We start from the raw sequence: 24,640 nt of genomic DNA, 5'->3' as shown, positions 1-24,640 counted from the left end.
GAACTTCTTATCTGGAAGCTCAGTTTCCAAGAGTGGGTGCTCCAAAAGACAAGATGTAGACACTGTCAGTTTCTTAAGGCCTGGGCCTTTAAACCGGCAAGCTATCACTGCTACCACATCTATTGGTCAAAGCAGTCACAGATTCTGCCCAGATTCTAAGACAGAAGACATAGACACTACCTCTCAATGAGAGAAATATCAGAGCCTTGGTGATCATCATTGATCTCTCACAGCAAACCAACAGAATCTGAATTCTACCCTGCAGTAAATGGGAGCTACTAAAAGATGTTTATCTAGAGTGAGACATATTAATATCAGTTATAGCAGTCTGAAACAGGGTATGAGAAGGAAGAAAATTACAGAAGGAAGCCCAGTCACTCATTATCACAGAATTTTTACTTTCTATGTTTTAAGTGGCTTCTTCCAGTGGGGATTGAAGCCAATTTCCATGTCTTGGATGTAAAGATGGTTATTTGTGACTAAGATATGGAATTAATCTCAACTAGTAGAATTTCATGTGTGTTGGGGTTTTGTCCCTCTAATTGGACTATAAACTCTTTGAAGACAGAAATTGTGTAACTCCAAAGCAACGAGCATTTTGTAAATGCTCAGAAAGTATTTATTGTTTGACAGATTAAAAAGGGAAAATACAAGACTTCTCCAGTCAACAATTATTTCTTGGGCTTTCGATGTGTACTAGGCATTGATCATGATTCTTGCAGTATGTTAGTGAACAAGAGACAATGATACGGCCCCTCATGAGTTAACATTTTAAGTCTACAAAACTCATGATGAAGGGGGAAGATCTCTTGAAAGTGTTGTCCCCAGAGAATCTGTTACTTTTCCCTTGCCTCTTAACTGAGTGTTGTTTCTATAAAGCTTCAAAAGTTCTCTTTTCTATAAACTGCAAATGACCTTGGAGTTAGAAATTACTTTGTCTCTGTAAATAGACAATTATTTTACTCAACACTACAGGATCTATAAGTCAACTGAGACAATCAAGTAACAGTAGGGTATTAATCTGAAGAGAGAATCTCGCCCTTGCAGGCATTTCTTCATTTGAATGTACAGCTGCAACTACTGTTAGGATAGCAAAATCCTAATTGCACTCAAGTGACAACAAGGAGATTCCCACTTACATCTTGTCCAAGGCTATTTATTTTTGCTTTATCAAATCGGTGTAAGTATCCAAAAAAATTTCTAAGTCTTTGGCTATATACACATCCCAAATAAAAGATGTTTACCCTGATGCAGTGAATTACATAATTGCATTTGAACAGAGGGAGAGAGAAACATAGAAAGAAAGGTTACCAGCAATATAAAGTTATAGAAACAATAGGTTTCCTATAAAGATCAAAATTAGAGATTCAAATAACTATCTACTACAATCATTTTGCATTCTATTCTACATATTGTTGTATTTTTGAAAACTATATTAGTAAGCATAGCTTATAAAAAGCAGACCTCATAAATTTAATCAGATCATATCTATCACAAATTAACTGGTCTGAAAAATTGAGGCAAATATGTAAAGTACATGTCTAGCTATAAGTAATATTGTCTCTTTTTTCTTTCATTTTTAATTCAAACCAAATTTGTTGAATAGCTACTACATGCCAGGCATTGTACTAGGAACCAAGAATTAACAATCAAAAAGACAGTGTCCTTCCCCCATTAAATATTCACGATATTGAGAAAGAGATCTAGAAATACAACATTTTACTTAAAAGTACATTTTACTTTGTACTTTCCTAACAAATTAAATTTTTAATGGCAAGAGTACAGAGAAATTGAAACTTTCATGTATTGCTGATGGGAATATAAACTGATTGAGATAAATCTAGAGTGTATTTGTGTGACACTTATCAAAAGCCTTTGATACATGCTTACTCCAGCAATTTCATTTCTAGGAACTCAGCCAGAAAATACAATCACAAATTAGCACAAAGATATATCTTAATTTCATCACATGATTTTTATAATATTTTTAAATCAGCAACTATTTAAATACCAAAAATGGAGAATTTGGTCAAGTCATTTTACAATGTGTGATGAAACAGTGCATGGCCATTTACAATAATGTTATAGACAATCTAGAAAAATGTTGGCTATATTGTCTTTTCTTAAAGAGAAACAACATGTACAATATAGTGCTATTTTTGCTTTAAAAATTTTATATATGTGTTGGGAGAATTGGCAAGACCCTCCTCTTATTGTCCCCATCAGCAGGAGGCCAGAAATTGAAAGAATTTAATCATAGTTGGCACCATTCCTTCTGGCACCAGAAAGAACATTGACAACCAGCGTGGTTGTTCTTGTGATTCAGCCAAGTTTCAGGTCTGGTAAAAAAAAAAAAAAAGAGCCAAATGCTTCTCAGCATAGTAATAGAGCAGTCTGTTGTTCACAAAGTACAAAACACAAAACCCAAGCTGATAGGAAAAAAGTCCTTTCCTCATTACAGGCAAGCCTGCGTTTTCTCAGAGGAAAATTAATGCTTGTCTTTGTGAGAAGGATGTTCTTTACAGGTGATTTATTGAAGGGAAACTGCTCTCAAAGGTGAAGAGGCTGAACCGGTATGAAGAGACTGGCATTCACCCTTCTTCATGGGAAAGAGGCCCATTGCCCTCTATGGCTGGCTACTGTCTAGTGCAGGAGGCAGCAAACTATGGCCTACAGGCCAAGTCAAACCTACCACCTGCTTTTATGTGGCTCACAAGCTAAAAATCGTTGCTACATTTTTACATAGTAGAAAAAAACAATTTTAAAAATAATGTGTGACATATGAGACACTTGAAAACTGTAGGAAATTTAGATTTCAGTGACCATAAATAAGGTTCTACTGAAGCACAGCCATACTCATTTGTTCATGTATTGTCTATGGCTGCTTTCTCCCTCAATGGTGGAGCTGAGTAGATGCAACAGACAGCATACGGCCCCCAGAGCCTAAATCGTTTTCTCCTTGACATTTTTCAAAAAAATCTTTACCAAACCCTCGTATAATGGAGAGATTCCTGGTGTGCTCAGGTGGCACTCAAGTTTGCAATAGCTCCAGTAAAAAGCGTTCAATTTTCCAATGGAAGGACATGTATTATATTTGCAGAGGTCTGACATACTCCCTCCTTTCTTTGAAGGTTACAAAGTAGATTTTAAGTGCTGGTCACAGTAAAGATTAGCAAAGATTTTCTTCTTCAGGAACAAAAATGGGTTTTGTTACATATTAATGTAACATAAGCATCAATATCCAGTGCCACCTCAATCCCCACTTCATGGATCAGTTTCCTCTAAAAGACTTTGAAAAGTAAAGCGTTTCTTACACTTCCCAAGTTGTATACCACAAGCTTCTCCTAAAGAGAAATGTCTTTTAGCTCTGCCATGAAGTCTTGCTCATCTGCTGCTGCTCTTGACCCAAAAGTCTTAGACTCTGACTCTTATTTGGAAATCACTGTCTCCATAGTGCTAGCAAATAGATCAGTTTGCAGCATGCTGCCCTTTTATTCTCTACAATACTACTATGTATACCTATAGAGACAAAAGCTGTTTTCTGCTCCTAGCTTTTTGCCTCTTTCTTAAAGGTTTTCTTCATCTAACCTCCCTCATGTGATGCTTTTTTACCTTCCAGGAAAGCTGGAAGACAAATAAGGATTGATCTTGCTTCAGGATTTGTTTTCTACTTCCCTCCCCCTGCCCAAGGAGAGCTTTTCCCAAATGTGAAGGGGACTCCAGCAGGATGATTGATGATGGCCATTGCATCTCAGATCATGCAGACAATGGTTGGTAGCTCTGAAACTCCAAGTCTCAAATAGAACTATAAGGCCTCCGCTATGAACTGAATGTTTGTGCTCCCCCAAAATTTATATGTTGAAATCCTAACCCCCATGGTATTAGGAGATGGGGACTTTGGGAATTAATTAGGTGCAGATGAGCTCTGGACAGCAGAGCCCCCAAGATGAGATTACTGCCCTTATAAGAAAATAAGAAAAGAAGAAAGGAAGACGATCTCTCTCTCTCTCTCTCTCTCTGTCTCTGTGTCTTCCCCCCACCACATGCACACACCAAGGAAAGGCCATGTGAACATATAGTGAGATACTGGCTGTCTGCAAGCCATCAAGAGGACCTCATCAGAACCTAACCTTGTTAGCACCTTGATCTTGGAGTTCCAGCCTCCAGAACTGTGAAAAAATAAATGTTATTTAAGCCATCCAATCTTTGGTATTTTACTATAGCAACCCAAGCAGACTAAGATAGTACTTGATACCAATAAGTGAGGTACACTGTAACAAACAGCTAAAAGTGTAGAAGCAGCTTTGGCACCGAGTAATGGGTAGAGGCCAGAAGAGTTTTGGGGTATGTGCCAGAAAAGGCCAAGATCTCTGTAAAAAGAGTATTACAGTTGATTCTGGTGAGGACTCAGAAAGAAAAGGAGAGCTATAGAAAAAGCACCCATCGGCCGGGCGCGGTGGCTCATGCCTGTAATCCCAGTGCTTTGGGAGGCCAAGGCGGGTGGATCACGAGGTCAAGAGATCGAGACCATCCTGGTCAACATGGTGAAACCCCGTCTCTACTAAAAATACAAAAATTCAGCTGGGCATGGTGGCACGTGCCTGTAATCCCAGCTACTCAGGAGGCTGAGGCAGGAGAATTGCCTGAACCCAGGAGGCGGAGGCTGCCGTGAGCCGAGATCATGCCACTGCACTCCAGCCTGGGTAACGAGAGCGAAACTCCGCCTCAAAAAAAAAAAAAAAAGAAAAAGCACCCATCTTCTAAGAGAGTACATAAATAATCTGAACATAATTTTGGTAGAAATATGGAGGATAAAGGCCATTCTGGTGAGGCTTCAGATAGAAATGACAAACCTATTATTGGACCAGGGACAAAGGATGATCCTAGTTACAAAATAGCAAAGAACTCGGCTGAACTGTGTTTGTGTTCTAATGTTTTGTGAAAGGTCGAACTCAGAAGCAATGAAATTGGATATTTAGCCAAAGAGATTTTTAAGCAAAGTGTTGAGCATGCAGCTTGGTTACTCCTGACTGCTTATCATCAAACACAGGAAAAGAAAACAATTGAAGAAGAAATCGTTAAGAAAAAAAAAGCACCAGTACTTAAAGATTTATAAAATTCTCAGTCTATCCATATTGCAGAGAATACCAAGAGTGGGGCTGGACAAGTGTTTGATAAGGAGATTATTATGAGTGTGAGCCACAGACATAATCAACCACCTGAGGGTAAACACTGCCAGATACTGAAGAGAATGCAGATGGAATCAAAGGAAAGAAAGCTATTGGACTTCTTAGACCCTACAGAACTGTAACATAAGACTATATGGATGTGAATGGGCACTGGTCTTTGAGACAAGGGAAAATAACTCCAAAGATGATTCAGAAATCATCAGGGATCTCTATTACATTTCAGTTTCAATATGGTAGGGCCATTGCCTCAAGCTCAACAGGCCAGGGCAGCCACCCAGGACTGTGGAGGCAGGCTTCCCGAGCCTTGGATGCCCAACTTCCATCCAGCAGAGTCCTGAGGGCGCAACCCTGCACAAAGTAGGAACTGTAGAAATGGGACTGCATCCCTGGTGGGTCCAGAAGGCAAAGCATTCAAATAGAGGATTATCCCGGAGCCTTGAGCGCTAATGGAATTTGTCAAGATAGGTTTGGGATTTGCTTGGAATTTGTTGTTCCTTTTTTCCTTCCAATTTCTCCCTTTCAAAATAGAAATGACTGTTTTATACTTGTCCCATCATCACATTTTGCAAGCACATAATTTATCTGGAGTTGAAGGTTTGCAACTAGAGAGAAATTTTTCCTCAGCGTGAATGGTGACTCAAGTCCCTTTCTTGTCTGATGTAAATAATGTTAGATAAGACTTCAGAGTTGATGTTGAAACAAGACATTTGGGATATTGGAATAGAATCAATGTATTTTGCATGTGAGAAAGGCATGAATTTTGGGGGGTCCAGGCATAATGTTATAGACCAAATGGTAGCATTCCTACCAAACTCATATGTTGAAGCCTTAACTCCCAATTTGATACTATTAGGAGGTGGTGCATTTAGGAAGTAATAGGTTTGGATGAGATCATGAGAGTAGAATCCACATGATGGAACTAATGCTTTTATAAGAGAAAGAGACACCAGAGCTTTCTCTTTCTCGCATGTGAGGATACAGCAAGAAGGTGGCCATCTGCAGCCCAGAACGAATCCCTTTCCCCAAGGACCAAATCTTCTGGAACCTCGACCTTAGGCTTTCCAACCTTTAGACTTATAAGAACTAAATGTCTATAGTGTAAGTCATCCAGCTATTATATTTTATTACGAAGTATGACCACAAAGTCGTTAACAATAATAGGATATTGAATATCTACCATTAAGGGAAGCCCAAAATTGTGAGTGTTTATGGGCAGTTCAATCAGAGAGTTCAATTACATTATCAGGCTTGAAGTTCTTTCTTTCCCTCTCCTCAGCAATCCTCAGTGTCAGTTTCATCCTAAAAGTGATCTCTAATTACTTCAGTTAGCCAAGTTTGGACATGAGAACTTCATGGTTTCTTGTTTATACTGAACAGAAAAGATAAAACAAGACCTCTCCCACACTCATGGAATATATGTCCTTTTCTATAATCTGAATTGTCAAAATAAGTCATGTATCTACCTGATCCAACAGTAGTCTTCAAAGGAAGGTTTTTGTTATATAGCTTAGGCTAATCAGGTTTTACGTCCTCTGCAATGGAGTCAGCCTTCCCAGAACTAGAATGCTCAGGAGGATATCTGAACTCAGGCTCTGTTAGTAAAGAGGAAAAGGTGACTAAACCCCAGGTGGGCAACAATATTATCCACTGCACAGTGGGATATCTGACTCTCATGAAGGCCCAGTTTTATCTATGAACTCATGTTCTGAGATTCATTAAGGCCCCCAGTTTGTGGAAAACATTGAATAACTTTCAAAAGAACAATAACTGCCTACAAATGTTTACAGATATTAATGTATCAATAAAAAGCCATTCAATTTCATATACCATACCTAAGAACATAATTATATACTTGCAAAAATGACTTCAAATTATAAAATAAACTTTTAAAACCAAAGCATTGTCAGTTTCAACTAAAAAGCACTCATAAATGAGTGTTGAACAATGAGAACACAAGGACACAGGGAGGGGAACATCACACACTGGGGCCTGTCAGAGGGTGGGGGCTAGGGGAGGGATAGCATTAGAAGAAATACCTAATGTAGATGACGGGGTGCTGGATGCAGTAAACCACCATGGCACGAGTATACCTATGTAACAAACCTTTACCTTCTGCACATGTACCCCAGAACTTAAAGTAGAATAATAAAAAAATAATAATGGTATACTTGCAAAAATGACTTTAAATTATAAAATAAACTTCTAAAGCCAATGCATTGTCAGTTTCAACTGTAAACCAAAAGAAGTCTAAAGTTTTATAGTAAATTATTTACTACTTTTAGCACTTTGACCATACTTTTTCAGTTAACTTTCTCCAGGTTATCAGAAAGCTTGTGCATAAACTTTTTTTCTGTTCCCTCAAGGCAGGCGGCAGTCTAACCTTGCTTCTATCCAGCTATACAGGATAGTAAAGAATAACCATTATTAATGGGCTCTTGAAATCCCAATCTCCACCCAGAATGTAGGGAATATTATTTATGAGTTTTCCCATAATCACTGATGACCTCAATCAGAATTTCAACTCAATAAAAGATTTGGTCTCTAGTAGATAACACACCTCTACAATAAAAGTCAAAAGTTTAAAAATAACCCAAGCAAACCAGGTTAAAATATAATAGCAGTCATTTAGCACTGACCCCTTAGATTGAGCTCTTGAGGCTTCTGCTCATAGAAATTATAAGTACTTTGATAATCTTCATGTTTTTTTCTCACCTTTGTGTTTATACAAGTTCCTCTAATTATGAGCTGGTGCACCTTTCTCTTCATTCATTATCATATTTAAATTTAATTGAAAAAGTAATATCCTCACAATTTATAAATGGTCTTTTGACAGTACTTTACTACGGTAAAGCAATTTCCTGACTTTCATTAATGGCTAGACTGATATCTTTTTAAAACTGAACAATGGATCTATTAAAATTATTATTCACCATCTGGGTCTCCTTGAAAGCTTGTCTGAGGCCAAGCTGTTATTTCTATAGAAGAAAAGAAAATGGACCGAGCTAGGAGTACCCAATAGGCCTATAACATATACTTTTAAAATTTTTTCTTAGATAGGGCATGTATTTGATCAACCTCTAGCAGTCAAAAATGCAAGAAATAGAGATAAATACTTAGCAATTTACACATCTGAGTCTTAGGAACAAAGCAACGGGGACTATCCAAAAGGTGAATCAAAGGCCAAGTACACCTGACACACAACTGTTGAAAACTAATTTTAAGTCCTCAAGCAGCCAGCGTTTTGAACACAACTAGTCACTGAGTTATTCTGTGTCCCCATGTGGTTATTTCCCTGGGACATTGTCAAAGCAGAGTCTGGAGAAGGCTCCCTACACTTGAATCCCAGCTCTCAGGCTTAACAGCTGGGTAGCCTTGAGCAAATCACTTGACCTCTCTATTCATGACTTTCCTCATCTGTAAAATCCAGATACTAATTATAATGTCATCTTCATGGTCACTTATAAGTGTTAAATGAGGGGATGTATGGAAGGCATGTAGAACATTTGCACACTCTACCTATCATTGATTATGATCAATTTTTTAAAAGAAGCGTATGAGTTATATATCAAATGAATTCATTTTAAACCAGTTTTATTTCAGGAAGACTATCGCAATTTCCATAAAATTATTTAATACCCTAATGAATTATATTAACAAAAATCAGGGGAATTCATTTCTTTATTCGATAAATATTTATTGAACATCCACCATGTGTCACACAATGTTTTGCGTGCTAGGGACACAACAGTGAATAAAAAAGAAAACAAATCCCTGTTGTCATAGAGCTTACAATCAGTCAGCCAGTAATAAAAATAAGTAAATTATATAATATAGAAAATTATATATATATATATATAATGTATAAAATAAATGAGGAAGGAGATAGGAAGAGTCAAGGAGAGGATAAAGAGTATAGTTTTAAGTAGGGTTGTCAGGGAGGAATCACTAAGAAGGTAACTTTTGAGCAAAGACTTGAAGAAGGTGAGGGAGAAACCCATGAGAATGCAAGCAGTAGAGTATTCCAGGTAGGTTGAAATGTTAGTGCAATCATGCCAGGCACAGGAATAGCAGAAGTCAGTTTGGCTAGAGGATAATGGAGATGAGGAAATGAGGTTAAAGAGAACATGGGGACTATATTATAGGAACTGGTAGGTCATAATGACAACTTGGCTCTTTCTACTGAATGACACAGAAAGTCATTGAAAACTACTCCTCTATTTTTAGCAGAGGAGTAATATGATCTCACTCACGCTTTTTTCTGGTTGCTCTGTAAAGGATAGACTGCACAGAGGCAAAGGTGAAATCAGGAAAATTAGGCAATTAATTAGCCTTTTGCACTATTTCAGAAAAAAAAAAAAGATCATGGTGGCTCTTATCAGAATGATAGCCAAAGAGGTGGTAAAGTGTGGAACAGTCACAAGGATTTCCTGAGGGACTGGATATGGGGTATGAGATGAAGAGAGGCATCAAGCATGACTTCAAGGTTTTGTCCTGAGCAACTGGAAGGATAAATTTGTCATCAGCTGAGATGGAAAAGGTCATATTTAGAGTAGGTTTGGGGGGAGTGGAGGGAAAATCAGCTCCACACAGTTTTGGCTGTGTTCAATTCAAAATGTCTAGTAGACATCCAAGTAGAGATAGCAAACGGACAGTTTGATATATGATTCTAGTATGTTCAGGAAAAAAAAAGTCTATACTAGAGATATAAATTTGGTAGCCATCAGATGTGATATTTAAAACCATAGCATGAATGTAGATAGAGAAGAGGACCAAGGACAGAGCCCTGGAGCACTCCAACTCTGATAGGTCAGTGAGAAGAGGAGGAGCCAGCAAAGGAGACCAAGAAGGAGCAACAGCAAGGTGCAAGGAAAGCCATGAAAAATTGATTCTGAGAAAATATGCAAAGAAATTCTATTGAAAAAAAGGCACAAACAATTATATGATTACTGCAATTATATGATTAAGGTCAAATAAGATGAAGACTAAGCTCTGGCCACTAGATTCAACAGGTGGAGGTCATTTGTGACCACAACAAGAGCAGTATGGATGGTTTTGGGTTCTGTGGGGGCAGAAGCCTGATATGAGTGAGTTTAAAAGAGAATACAAGGAAAGGAATGAAAGGCAACAATTGCAGACTAATCCTGCAAGGAGTTAATTAATTACAAATTTTCAAAACCACTCTAGAAGGTAAGTTTGTGTGCACTCGTTTTACAGTTGATAAATCTAAGGTTGAGAAAGAAAAACGATTTAGCCCAAAATGAACATGCTAGCAAGAGGAAGAACTACGACCTAAGCACAGATGTCTGATTCCAAAGATAGAGTCCTTATTTGTCCCATGCTTTTGGCAAACATGTTGAGTCCGTACAATGTATACATACTACATGATAATATCAATACATGTTTATCTAAACATTATTTAGACCACATTTCTCAGAATCATCCAAGGATGACTTGCATCAGAATTAACTAGCAGGCATCTTAAAAATTCAGATTCCTGAACTTCATCCAGGATTCACTGAATTGACATATCTGCGGGTTTTAGCACCCCAAGAAATTCTTTTCCGAACCAAAGTTTCAGTTGTTCATCTAATAAAATATGATGTTTCTTTCTAAGAATACATTATATATATATATATATTTATTTTTAAATTTCTCCACTATCTTTTCTTCTAATCTCATTTGCATCAATGAAACTGTACTTGATAACTTCACAGCAAATATTCAATGTCCTCTTGGATAACACTTTTCATAACAAAACAAATTTGACTGGAATTACAAACCCAACTTTTTTCTTTCTAAACTTCTCAGCATAAGTTTTCAGAATTTAGGATTATCTCGTATGTTATTATTTTCCCCTTAAGATGGGGTTTTATTTAATGGCAACTAAATTAAGAAAGAACCTGCTCTTCAAATAGAATTGCTGTGCTTAACAGAGGAGATGACTTGGGTTTTTAACTCAGAAGGATGGAATGGCATTGCAAAGCATTTCTCTGTGAAGGGAAAATGTACGTATTCATTGTATGCTTCAGCTTATTCTCCATTTTTGCTGTTGATTGAGACAGTAGTTCCACCAGAGTTTCTGAAAATCACCCCACTGTAGACACTTGATCTCTCTTTTTTAATAATTCAGGAAATCAGTTTGCTGCACCTATTCAGAGAATGCTTTATATTGTACCAGTTCTTTGCTTTCTATCCAGAAACAGCTGCTCCATCTCCTGTGACACAGGATGTAATAAAATGGAGTAAATGGAGTAGAGTATTTTGATAGATTAATCACGGCAGGGCATGCAGCGTTCACAGCACTCATGGTGAAAGTGGAGAGATTATACTGAAATGACATCTGTTTTCTTCCATGTAAATTGCTAGGCTTTGAATCTGCTGTTATTTAGCAGATGTGTAGATTTAATTATTAGGATTGCATAATCACTGGGGAAACCATGGGATTTTATTGATAGCTTTCCACCTATGGTAACTGCAGAACAAGTAAACTGCCTTTGTCTCCTTTGTGGAAATAAAACTAAAAAAGTTAAACCCGTAAGGAATGTGTTTATTATTCCTAAGGTGCATACAAACTGGCTGTGTTGATGCCTACGTATTAATAAAATTTCAACAAATGTGTGTAACAGTTCCACAATTATTTTCTTCACAGGCTGCCGTTAAAGACTTATTTTCAGTAAAATAGTTCAAAAATCCTTATTGGCCCACATCTGCAAAACCGAGATTGCTAAGACTTTCATAGGGTTATGTACAGTTTGGGTTTAAAAAGCCCTTGGAGATTATCTGCTCCTATGTATTTATTTTATGCTGGAGGAAACTGAGGAAAGAAATATGGTATCTACCAAGCAAATGCCAACTTATTCCTCAGTTTGCTGGCTCTCATTCCAGTGCTCAGAGCAGAGTTTATTGAGAGGAGAGAGGCATCCTGTTGATAGGTTCATTTGAGTTGGTAGGTTCACTGTGAGACTCGGCCTTCTCAGCCTCTGTGGTTTTACCCTTGTGTGATAACAGAAATGGCTTGAAGAGAAATGTGAGTTATTTGACAAAGTTACAGAGAGACTGTTGCTCCAGATGTCAAAGAAACACAAAATTTAACAGTCCAGTCTCTGGGAACTGGTCCCACATCTGCCACTAATGTAATTTGGGGCCTTGATCGTGTCTATTTCTTCATCTGTGCAGGGACTGGTTAGGCTGAGAAGACACAGCAGGAGTTAAAATCCAATCCAGTGACTCTAGAATTCTACAACGCTTTCTTCTTTTGCAAAATGCTCCTGAACCTGATGTATAAAGCAAAGTGCTGGATGAGAAACTTCACTGTCCATAAAAGGTGAATCCAGAGATCAACTCTTTCAGTTCTATGTTGTTCTATTTAAAAAAGAAATTCTATACATTCGTGAGTTTTAATCACACCCAGGAATTAATTCCATATAGGATCTGCTTCCTCTCCTTCATAAAGGAGTGGCTTTACATCTACAGAATCTCAGGTGTAGGTAATTTTGGCTGAAACAGACAAAGACGCAGATTTAAAATATGAAGTTCAAGAGATGAAAAATTAAATTTTCCAATAGCCATACAAAAGTTTTTCTCCATGTAATGAGATCATCTGAATATTTAAAAGCCATCTAGCTAATTAAATGAAGTTTTCCATTTGGACTTAGATGTTTTGATGTCCTGTGTAGAGTTGAAGCAGAGCTGTGGCACTTACCTGGTTAATTGGATATGGGGTGTCCACCATGGGGCATGAGGCAGAGCTCACAGAGATTGCCTGTGGAGTCACACATTCCTACAAATGTCACAGTGCCTCAACTACCTCCACTCCACCATTACTACTACTGAACCACCCAGGGAGCTATGCCTGCACCAGAAAGATGCCACATCCATCTTCCTCACACTCACTGTGACAGCCTTCAGAACATATCATTTCCTGACCCTACCTGAGTGCTCCTTTGATGATCCCCACCCCCCGGGCTCTTATCCCCATATAGATCTGTACGTCCCCTTAATCTGACTTGAGCTTCCACTGATAGTTGACCTGTCTGACCTTCCACTATACCCTCTGAGAATCATCAGCTGTCACTGACGAAACACTCTTTAACCTTAATTTATTCTCTGAATGTTTCCTCTACTTCTGTTTAACTGAAATCTGGCTGTCCTCTGAGGATGCTGCTTTGCATGTAGCCAACTCAAGTGGTGTCTTTCTCTCCCAAACCACTTGTTTCACTGGGTGTGGTGGGGATGAGGTTGCCCACCTTATTCCTCATTGACGCTCAAGGATTGTTATCTCTTCCTCCTCCCTAAAACACTTCAGCAATGTGAAAGTTCAAGCCATTAAGCCATACCATCACCTGTTCTCCTTGTTATATTCATATTCACACCTCCAGCTCATCCCCTTGTTCCTTGAAGAAATTAGCACATGTTTTACTGTGTCCTTCTACAGAAATGCTCTTGTCAAAATATTTTGCCACCATGGACAGGGAAGATATTCAAAATATTTAATAACAGGGACCAACCAGTAGTTAATGACTATATGCTACCTGACTATCAGTCTTTCATGTAGATGGTTTTTCCAGTCACCTGACTTCTTAGTTGCCAAACCTACAGTCACCTGGCCTCTTAGTTGCTAAATCTACTTCTTGCTCCTCATTTTACATGTCCCCTTATCAGAGATGCCATTTCTGACCAGTTCATATATATTTACAACACCTTCCCACAATTGCCACTCTCCAATCTTTTACCTTCTCTAAAGGATACATGAAATGTAATACCTTTATGAGTTTACTTGTATTGCCTTTCTCTTTTAACTAGAATATAAGCTACATGAAAACACTGGCTTTGTGCTTGTCACTGGTGTTATGTCAGACCCTACACCAATTATTTGCCCAACAAATAATTGGTACTCAGTAAATATTTGTTGAAAAGTAACTTTGGATCGAAAGTAGAAGTTTTTAGAGGTCGAACTGCAACATTATCACTTTACGCTACTTTGGCTTTGAATACTAAGTAGTTCTTCAATATTTGAAATAATTTTAAATGAATCAGAAAAAAAGAAAACAGAATTCTACTAACTTTAGAAAGAGACTGAATTTAATGTAGGCATCCTGGTATGCACAGAATTCTCAGTATCAACAGAAAACCATGTCTCTCTATATCTGCTAAAAATACAGACACTTTAAAACTCAGGATATAAAGTGGTTCATGAAACATCAGAGGTGATATCTTGGGTCATCATATAGACAAACTTACAGAAATAACATCATTTCAACCTAAGATGGTAGGAATATATAAATGAAAAATAAGATTCGGTCAATGGAAGCAACACTAAATTTCTGCCTCTGCCACACATACGTTTCCTGTCTTCCAGAAAACATCATTAGAAGAAGCACAATTCATTTTATTCATTTGGGGATTCACCATATAAAATAGGATATATGGCATGAATGGCAGTAAGGGGGCACATTATTCTAAAATTTTCTAACAAGCAAGCCAAGTTTGCCAGGTTCCAAATTAGCATTTAGTCATTTGTCCTACGAGGAAAATGCAAAATTATTTATTTATACCTCTTACAACTTTGCTTGGTTAAAGTTGTATCTGCATAATAGGCAGTGTGCTGGAAGGGAAAGGAAATATGCTTATGGCATCTGCCATAAAAAGAAGCTATTAAAATGACAATGTTACTGATTTCTTGAATGTGGAGAATAAGTACTCCATGAAAAAATCATTCAGCAATAACAGGCTAAACTGAAGACTTTTATTAACAGAGCCTTCTCAGTTATTATACCCTGGACCAGAAGATAGTTTACATCAGACAGAAGGGTAATCATCTCTGACTGGGAGCCCAAGCAACGGCCCTGCTTCAACTAAAACCTGAGAGCACAGTCCAGACAAGATGAGAAAGCAAGGATTTAACATAACCTTTTCACAAGTTTCCTTTCAAAGGAGAAAACTAGAGAACAAATTCCAAGCTGATGGCAAAGTTTGAAATTATTTTGTGTAATAGATTCATATTCTATATTTTAATTTACAAATGATATCAATGGCTTACTATATTGAAAGAGAACAGTTAAAAGTATACAGAAATTAAATTTATATTTATTATTTTATATAGTTAAATAAAAATACACACAGAAAATATACGTGTGCTTGTAATCCTAACTACTCGGGGCACTGGGGCAGGAGGATCCCTTGATCCCAGAAGTTTGTGTCTGCAGTGAGCTATGATCCCCTCACTGATGGGGGCAACAAAGTGAGGCCTCCATCTCTTAAAAAAAAAAAAAGAGTATTAAAGAGATATTTTTATACATGACCATTTACAATTTTCAACAAGTTTTGCTTTAATCCCTATTTTCTTTATGATGTGTTTATTATTCTATTTCTCCCTGGGTCTTGAAGAGTCAAATCTCTCCTCAAGTCATTAGCCTTAATAGGGTCACATCCTTACTCCAGAACCATTCACTAGCAAAGAAAGTGGGATTTCCCCTCTTAGACCAACGAGCCTACTGGCATCTCTAGCTGCTATTTTTTACTATCCTTTGATGGCAATTCTGTCTCCATCTATCTTTCAAACATTAGGATCTCTCAAGATTCCATTCTGTGTCCACTTCTCTTTTAACTTTTCACACTTCTTCTGGGTAATATCATCTATTCCTATAAATTTTTCATCTATATTTGATACACCCTAATATGTATCTTCAGCCCAATCTTTTCCTGAGCTGTGGACTCACATATCCAACTATCTGTAGCTCTCTCCACTTGGATTCACCATCAGTATAAAAATTCAAGCACATCCAAAACTGAAGTCAAGTTTGGGTGAACTGGTACTTTTTGTTCTAGATCCTTGAGGAAGCGCTACACTGTCTTCCACAATGGTTGAACTAATTTATACTCTCACCAACAATGTAAAGGTGTTCCTATTTCTCCACATCCACTCCAGCATCTCTTGTTTTCTGACTTTTTAATGATCACCATTCTAACTGGAATGAAATGGTATCTCATTGTAGTTTTGATTTGCATTTCTCTAATGACCAGTGATGATGAGCTTTGTTTCATGTTTGTTGGCCGCATAAATGTCTTCTTTTGAGAAATATCTGTTCATATCCTTTGCCTACCTTTGATGGGGTTGTTTTTTCCTGTAAATTTGTTTAAGTTCCTTGTGGATTCTGGATATTAACCCTTTGTCAGATGAATAGATTGCAAAATTTTTCTCCCATTCTGATGGTTGCCAATTCACTCTAATAATAGTTTCTTTTGCTGTGCAGAAGCTCTTTAGTTTAATTAGATCCCATTTGTCAGTGTTGGCTTTTGTTGCAATTGCTTTTGGTGTTTTAGTCATTGAAGTCTTTGCCCATGGTTATGTTTTGAATGGTATTGCCTAGGTTTTCTTCCAGCATTTTTATGGTTTTAGGTCTTACACTTAAGTCTTTAATCTATCTTGAGTTAATTTTTGGATAAGGTATAAAAACAGGGTCCAGTTCCTGTTTTCTACATATAGCTAGCCCATTTTCCCAACACCATTTATTAAATAGGGAATCCTTTTCTCACTGCTTGTTTTTGTCCCATTTCTCACAGATCAGATGGTTGTAGATGTGTGGTGTTATTTCTGAGGCCTCTGTTCTGTTCCACTGGTCTATATATCTGTTTTGGTACCAGTACCATGCTGTTTTGATTACTGTTGCCTTGTAGTATAGTTTGAAGTCAGGTAGCATGATGCCTCCAGCTTTGTTCTTTTTGCTTAGGATTGTCTTGGCTAAATGGTCTCTTTTTGGTTCCACATGAAATTTAAAGTACTTTTTTTTCTAGTTCTGTGAAGAAAGTCAATCATAGCTTTATGGGAATAGCATTGAATCTATAAATTACTTTAGGCAATATGGTCATTTTCATGATATTGATTCTTCCTATCCATGAGCATGGAATGTCTTTCCATTTGTTTTTGTCCTCCATTAGTTCCTTGAGGACTGACTTGTAGTTCTCCTGAAGAGGTCCTTCACATCCCTTGTAATTTGTATTCCTAGGTCTTTTATTTTCTTTGTAGCAATGGTGAGTATTTTCTCAATCAACATGCTCTCATTCCTCAAGAATCCCAATGATTCACCAATTACTTCTCTCCATATGGCTTCCCTTATCTAGCCTCTGGATTACTACTATGATCTGCCTATGCATCTCCTACCCCTCATGCAATTTACCTTCTAGTCTCATTAGTAATCTTTCTAAAATGCATATATGATCTGTCATTCTCCTGCTGAAAATACTGGTGGGCTTCTCAGTGAAATCTAATCTCTCGGGACTCAAGTTAAAATTTACAAGTACTTCATAATTTGGTCCCAATTCACCTCTTCACAATGACACAGCCAGTCCAAATAACACTTCTGTGAAAATTAGAGAAGGGACTCCTTTCTCTGAGCAGATGCAACCTTATGCCAGAGAACACAGCTGCCATAAAGATGTGCAGTGGCTATGCCTATCCACCCAATCTCCTGGACCCATTCCCCACACTGGCCACTTGTGTATCTGAATTTGTGTGTGTGATTTCCCTATTTATGGTCCCCACCCCCACTCCTAGTCTTCTTCCTTTATCTAAATCTTCTTCGCCTTCAACTCATAAGTGGCAGTCATGCCTATCCCTCTATTGTGCTTTCATAGAACCCTATACATTTATTATTTCACACCATATCACAGCATATAATTGTGAGTTTGTAATTTTCTTACTAAATTACAAATTCTTGGGGACAAGGACTATGACTGTCTTACCACCTTTTAATCCTCAATCCTAAGCAGATGCCTGCCATCTAAAAGATGCTTCAATAAATGTTAGATGAATTTACGTCTAGGCCAGATGTAGTGGCTCATGCCTGTAATCCCAGCACTTTGGGAGGCTGAGGTATGGGAAATCACTTAAGGCCAGGAGTTTGAGACCAGTGAGACTCCGTCAACACAGTGAGACTCCATCTCTAAATAAATAAATAAATAAGTAAATTAGCCAGATATGGTGGATCTAAGTATTATTCTGAAATTACTATTCTAAATTTTATTTCATAAAAGAGTTTTAACAGAGACTGGGACCAAATCAAAAGAACAATAGTGGAGAACTGAATCCCCCAAAAGGCTGAATTCCTGCTGAAAATAGAGGACTATCTTAAGGGTATAAAAGGTGACTCAGATACATCCAAGACTCTGATTGCCAAGGCCTGTATCTCTGTTTCTCATTTCTTTCTCAAAAGCTTTTAGTTTCTTTTTAAAGTTTTGCCTTGAAGCCAAATGTATACTTTCTATATAATTTCAAATGAGATTATTGATCTGATCAAACTAGTCAATTTTCTGCAATCTCTAAGATATCTTAAGCCAACGGCTCAATGTCTAGATGTCTTGTCTGCTTAAAAGACAGACGTGACAGCTAAACTTTTTAAAAATTCTCATAGGTTTCTTCTGTGCTTTTCAGGTCCCTCTGGCCAGACCAGGTTCATTTGTAATGGAGATTTTGCACAGATTTCACAAGCTTTGCTAATCCCCTCTTTAAGAAGGATAAGCTTGGAGCATTCAGGTTGACATATGCAGTTTCCACAAATTTTGTCAGTGTTTCTTAGAATTTGTTTAAGGTGCCATGAAGTACAGCAGTGAAATCTAAAGTGTTGGAATTGTTTTTCTAGGAAAACTCACTGTAGAAGGAGAACAATATATTAATAGAGTGTGGAAGTTGTAAATAAATACAAGAAGACATGAGGCAGCAGAGAGAAAGGGAAAGTATCAGAGAGAAAGAGAAAGTAGCCAAGAGAAAGTGGTGGTCCATTCATTTGCTTATGTACTCAACACCTTCCATTCACTGTTTACTATGTGCCAAGCAATCTGCTTGATGCTTGGGGGATATGTTGGTGAATGCTAGAGACACATCCACACCCCAGTGGAGATTTCACCCTATTGGGACAGACAGGCAAGAAATTAGTCCCACTGTTCATGGGATATTTCTTACAATCAGATTGCTCACATTTCAGTAGATATAAAGAGAATACTAGAAGATGTTCGCATCAAATTATTGCTCCTTATATATCCTCTGTTTTTTTAATTCTCTAGTAATCCTATTTCACTGGCACATGTTTTTGTTTTGTTTGTTTTTGAGATGGAATCTCACTCTGTCACCCAGGCTAGAGTGCAGTGGTGCAATCTCAGCTCACTGCAACCTCCACCTCCCAAGTTCAAGGAATTCTCCTGCCCCAGCCTCCCAAGCAGCTGGGACTACAGGCACATGCCACCACATCTGGCTAATGTTTTATATTTTAGTAGAAGCAGGGTTTCACCATGTTGCCCAGGCTGGTCTTAAACTCCTGAGCTGAGGCCATCCACCTGCCTCAGTCTCCCAAACTTCTGGGATTACAGGCATGAACTACTGCGCCGGGCCCCTTATTGTTTACTCTAGTTCTGCTCTGGTTGGGGGCCACTCAGAATGGCAGGCCATTTTTTCTCACTAGAAGTCAGGTCTGGTGTTGGAATCTTAAGGTAATAAGACTTGGCAAAGTATATTGTCTAATGATCCAGTGGTGTAACGACAGTCTTTCAACCGCCTCCTGGGGTCAGGAGACCCAGCATACTCATCCCCTACCTATCCAGTCCTCATTCCTAGGCTCCATCACTGCTCCCATTCGTGGAAGACTGAGATCTTCAATTCTCTTTGCAAGGATCTCAACATGGACCAAAGTTTTATCCACACAAAGTCACTGCAAGTCTGAGTGCAACTTGCCTTAGGAGAGACATGTAACCAGTCCTGGGACTTAGAGTTGAGGAGAAGGGAAATTAAAATGTCCATTTCCTAGAACCTCTATAGATTTTCAAGTTCTAAATCTTTAACTATGTGGACTTAGGATATTCATTTTTAAAAAGTCACGTTACTGAAAATAATAGCTGTTTCAGGAAGACTAGCTAATGGATGCTGGGCTAATATCTAGGTCATGAGATGATCTGTGCAGCAAACCACCATGGCACACATTTACTTATGTAGCAAACCTACACATCCTGCACATGTGCCCCTAAACTTAAAATAAAAGTTGGAAAAAAAAGAAAAAAATAATAGCTGCTATGAACTAACCAATCATTTTGTTTCAGGAATTGTTTCCAGTCCTGCCACTAATTAATTGGTTATGTGATCACAGCAATGTCACAGATCTCCCTGTGCCCATCACCTCTCTGTATAATAAGGGGAGTGAAGTAAAAGATCTCTAGAATCTGCCTTTAAGACACCATAGTACTCTCTGGACAAGCAGAACTCTTTAGATGATTGGGGTCCCTTGAAATCTGGTCTTAAGCTTCCTGTCTGGCTATGTCTCTCTGACTCCTCTGAGTGACCCTCCTCTGCAGCCAAACTAACTCTACATCACATAAGTTACATAGCTGTTTCCCCTTCTTCAAATACCTTCCTCTATCCTGACTCTCTGAAATCTGCACTGCTGGGAAAGGCTGTCCTCCAGGGGCCCTGAGAATTTATCCACATTATTGCTGAGTGTGCCAAACTTTAATAACAACTTGACCTACCACAGACACTGCTTCTATCTGGACTCACTGCCTCCCCGCGTGGGACTTACATGCAGAGGAAAAGATAATTTACACTCCTTTCCTGTGCTGTGAGATTTAAGTTCTTACCTTCATCCATTGTCTCCTCACCTGCTTTCGGTACCTATGGCACGGTGGCAGATTTACTCCTTACCATCCTCTAGGGGGTTGGCATGCTTCCCTGACACATGCACTCATAAAGACCAGAGTAAATTTCTATCTTTTCTGCAAATATCCAAGGTTTCAAAGACTTTTCCATCATCCTCTGAACATCTATGTGTTGGAACTAAACAGATATATACTACAAAGAGGGCAGAGAAACTGAGGGCAGTTACCATGGCTCTAGTTCTAATTCTCAGCTTTGAAGGTGATTTATTATATCTTTGCCAAAGGATTGATTAGGCGTGGGGAAAATGACTCCAGCAAACCAAACTCACAACTGACTGAAGTACAAACAGGGACCCAATTTGCTCATTTACCATCAGAAATATAACTCATATGTTCACCTGAAATGTATCTGTCAGTATGACAAAACATTCTCTCACCACAGGAAGACCTGTTTGGGAAACCAAATTATAGTCACACGATTGTTTAGTGAGCGTGGAATCTGAGTCAAGGGAGTTAGTGAAGTGAGGCCAATATTTACGGGTGGAGGCCGAGCTTATGGATCCTTCTCGTGTTACAGATTTATTCACCATAAAAGGGGACAAATCAAGCTCTTGGTGTAGGGCAACTTTCTTCAGAGAGTACTTCGATTTTGTTTATGTTCCATTGCTGCCCATCATCTTTATTTCTGTAGGTCCTTCCTCTTCACTGCAGCTTTAGCTATTAGACTTTGAACTTGAATGCGGTTGAGAAAGAGATTTGATGTGTTGAAGTTCCTTTTGCCTCTATCTAATTTGTCTCTACCTAGAGTTTAATTTGTATCAGAGCTATGAAGGGCAGGAGAGGTACAAGAGAGTTACTGAAGGCTGTTTTTCAGTGCACCACAATTTAAGAATTACAATTATTTTTAAAGATTGGGCCAACTTTTAAGCCTCCTTTGTCAATATTGGGTGATGCATGCCCCTCAGATTCCCTTTATTAGACCTGTCCTCCATCCCTAGCTGCTACAAGCATTGGAGAGCTGCCTCCAGCTGATGGAGCTGCCACCCTGAGGATTTACACGTATCCCTACCCCATGGTGTATGGGGTTAGCCCATAACCAATGACTGGCCTACGTTGGGATAAAAAAGCTAGCTCCTTGCTGGCTTGGTGAAGTTTAAGGACCACAGTCCCCAGCCCCAATCTCTGGTTCAAACCAAGGCTAGACTTGATCTGAGACGACATCCTTACTCAGCTCATTGTCCTTGCTTTTTCTCCTCTGCTCTCTCCCTAACTGGTCTTTCAGAAAAGCACTCCAGCAATAAGTTCACATCTCAATCTCTGGCTCAAGCTCTGCTTCTAGGGTGCCCAACCTAAGAGAGCTCATAGCAAATATCCTTTTCCTTCTTCCTGCCACTTCTTCAGCATCCCTGGTGGGCTTCTTCCTCACCCTAGGTAAGGTCTCTGCTGGTTCATTAGAAACAGAGTCAGAGACCTAAGATCAGGCATAAGGAGCCTATTAGCTAGAATCCCTCTGCACAGGATACAGAGGGCAGGGGCATATCTGAGAGGAGGCTCCCTGATGCTTCTCCCCAGATACCAGAATTGTTATTTATAGCCCTGACAGTTTCTGGATGTGCTTTCTGTGTCTTCTGCCTATAAGTTTTCACTAATAGCTGACGGCATTTTCTATCCAATTTTTTTTTTTTACTTTTTAAATCTCTTTTACTTTGATTTAAATGAAGAGGAACAGGACCAACAGAGCAGTGGCATAGGGAAGAGACATGAATGGAATAATTCAGGGAACAATAAGGTTATGCCTTGAATGTCTAAGAGTGACAAGGAAAGGAAAAAGAGCTTCCCCACAGATAGGTTTACAGGTTGTTCTGTCTGGAGCCCCAGGCAGAGCAAGGAGTCCTTAGGAAACAAAGAACATGACCCTCAGTGAACCCAGTTGGTTGGCCACAGGGTCTCCAGTGATGGGAACACCCCCCACACCCTGCCATCCCACAAGAAACCCACTCATTCAAGACCAGACACTAAATCCCAACCTTATCCTGACGTCACAAACTTCAAGACATCCCCTCATAAAAATAGGAAAAAGCAGCTCAAATACACACCCATGCTGTGACTGTGACCTCAGTACCATAGCCACAGGCACCAGAATTGCCTTTCCAACTCTTTAGAATGATCTTCCTGATGTCTGGAACCAGTTATCACTCATATTTGCACCCCTTACCTTACACAGAAGTCCTTAGCACTGAGTAGTCCCCATCTAAATGAGCCCACCCTCCCCAGCGCCACACCACTCCCTGCTGTAGCACTCTGCTCAACCGTGGTTCATTTTCTTCATGACACACACCACAACTTGAAAATACGTGTGTATTCCCTTTTTTCCCTTTTTTACTGCCTGTTTCCCTCGCTAGCTTGAGAGCCCCATATGACAGTAACTATATTTATTCACCATCAAGACAAAAATAAAGAACAGTATCTGACAAAAAATAGTATAGACTTCGCCAGTACTGGTAGAATGATTAAATGAATGTTGATGACGTGGTGAAGTGTTGGCACTCACCATAGTTTTGGCCCTTTAATTCAGAACAGAGCTTATCTTCAAAAAGCAAGTCTGAGCTTGGCACTAGGATGAGATAAGGGCTACAGTACTTCTTGTTCCCTGATGCTTAAAGAATAATTGGGTTATGGGGGTAGTCAAAAGGACTGAGAAGAATTTGGTGATTAGAAATGAAATAGAAGAAAATTGACAGGAAAAGAGCTTTTACAGTAATCCTCTTTTATGCCAATTTTATCTCAGAATGCTGAAGGGTTTTCCATATGTATCATGTTTTCAGTTCTTAGTTTTCAAAAGTGTAATTTATACAGCTTCAAAAGAATAATTGGCAACTTATGAATATGCATGTGCGTATTTATGATATTGCATCCATCAGCACAATATTACCTTTCCTCCTGGGTTTAAAATGTATACCTTTTGTGCTTTAGAATAATGAGTCTATATGAACTGGTGTCAAACAAACAGTTCTGCCATTCTTTATTGGTTTTCCTTTCATAATCCTTTATGTCAAGAACAAACATCATAATCTTTGAAGGTTGTTTTTATAGAATTCTTCCTCAGGTGATACAAGAAAAGAAGGGCTTGCCTCTGAATAGGGCTGCATACAGTGGATTAAATCCCTGGAGCACTACGGTCAACAGTAAACAATACCTTTATTCCACTCAAGATCTTAATTCTGTGAGTTTTCCCAATTAACCTGTCAGCCACTCTCAAACTTTTAACTCCATAAATGAAAGCTGGCCCTCCTTTATCACCATGCCAAGTCCTCTGAGTCTCCCTTACACTAAATGCATTTGCTAATAATTTTCTGTTTGCTTCTGTTTATTAGCTCACAGTCATCTAATGCTATCCTTTCCACTCAATATGCCCAGGTCACCCCTCTCATAATTAACATAAATGGAGCATGCACATGCTTCATATACATAATCTTATTTAATCCCTGCAACAACTGTATAAAGTGCTGTATCAGAGTTCTGAGACTGCAAGCAATGGAAACCAACTTTAGCTAAATTAAGCAAAAGGAAGCTTACTGGAAAAATACTGGAGTTCTCGTTACTAATGGGAAGGGTAGAAAGCCAAGTTCAGAAATAAGCAAAAGCTAAGACATCTCCAAGATCTAAGAATCCAAAATTAGAGTGATAATGTGTGATCAGAACTATAGTACAATCAACAAGTAAATGCTAACACTTATATGTTGCTAATTATGTGCTAGGTACTATTCTAAGCATTTTACATAACACACATGCACATATCACAATTTATAGGCGAT

The sequence above is a fragment of the Sapajus apella genome, unplaced genomic scaffold (assembly GCF_009761245.1).
Source record: "Sapajus apella isolate SASKATOON/1434 unplaced genomic scaffold, GSC_monkey_1.0 scaffold34, whole genome shotgun sequence".
Lineage (NCBI taxonomy): Eukaryota > Metazoa > Chordata > Mammalia > Primates > Cebidae > Sapajus > Sapajus apella.
Note: the sequence above shows the minus strand (reverse complement) of the source record.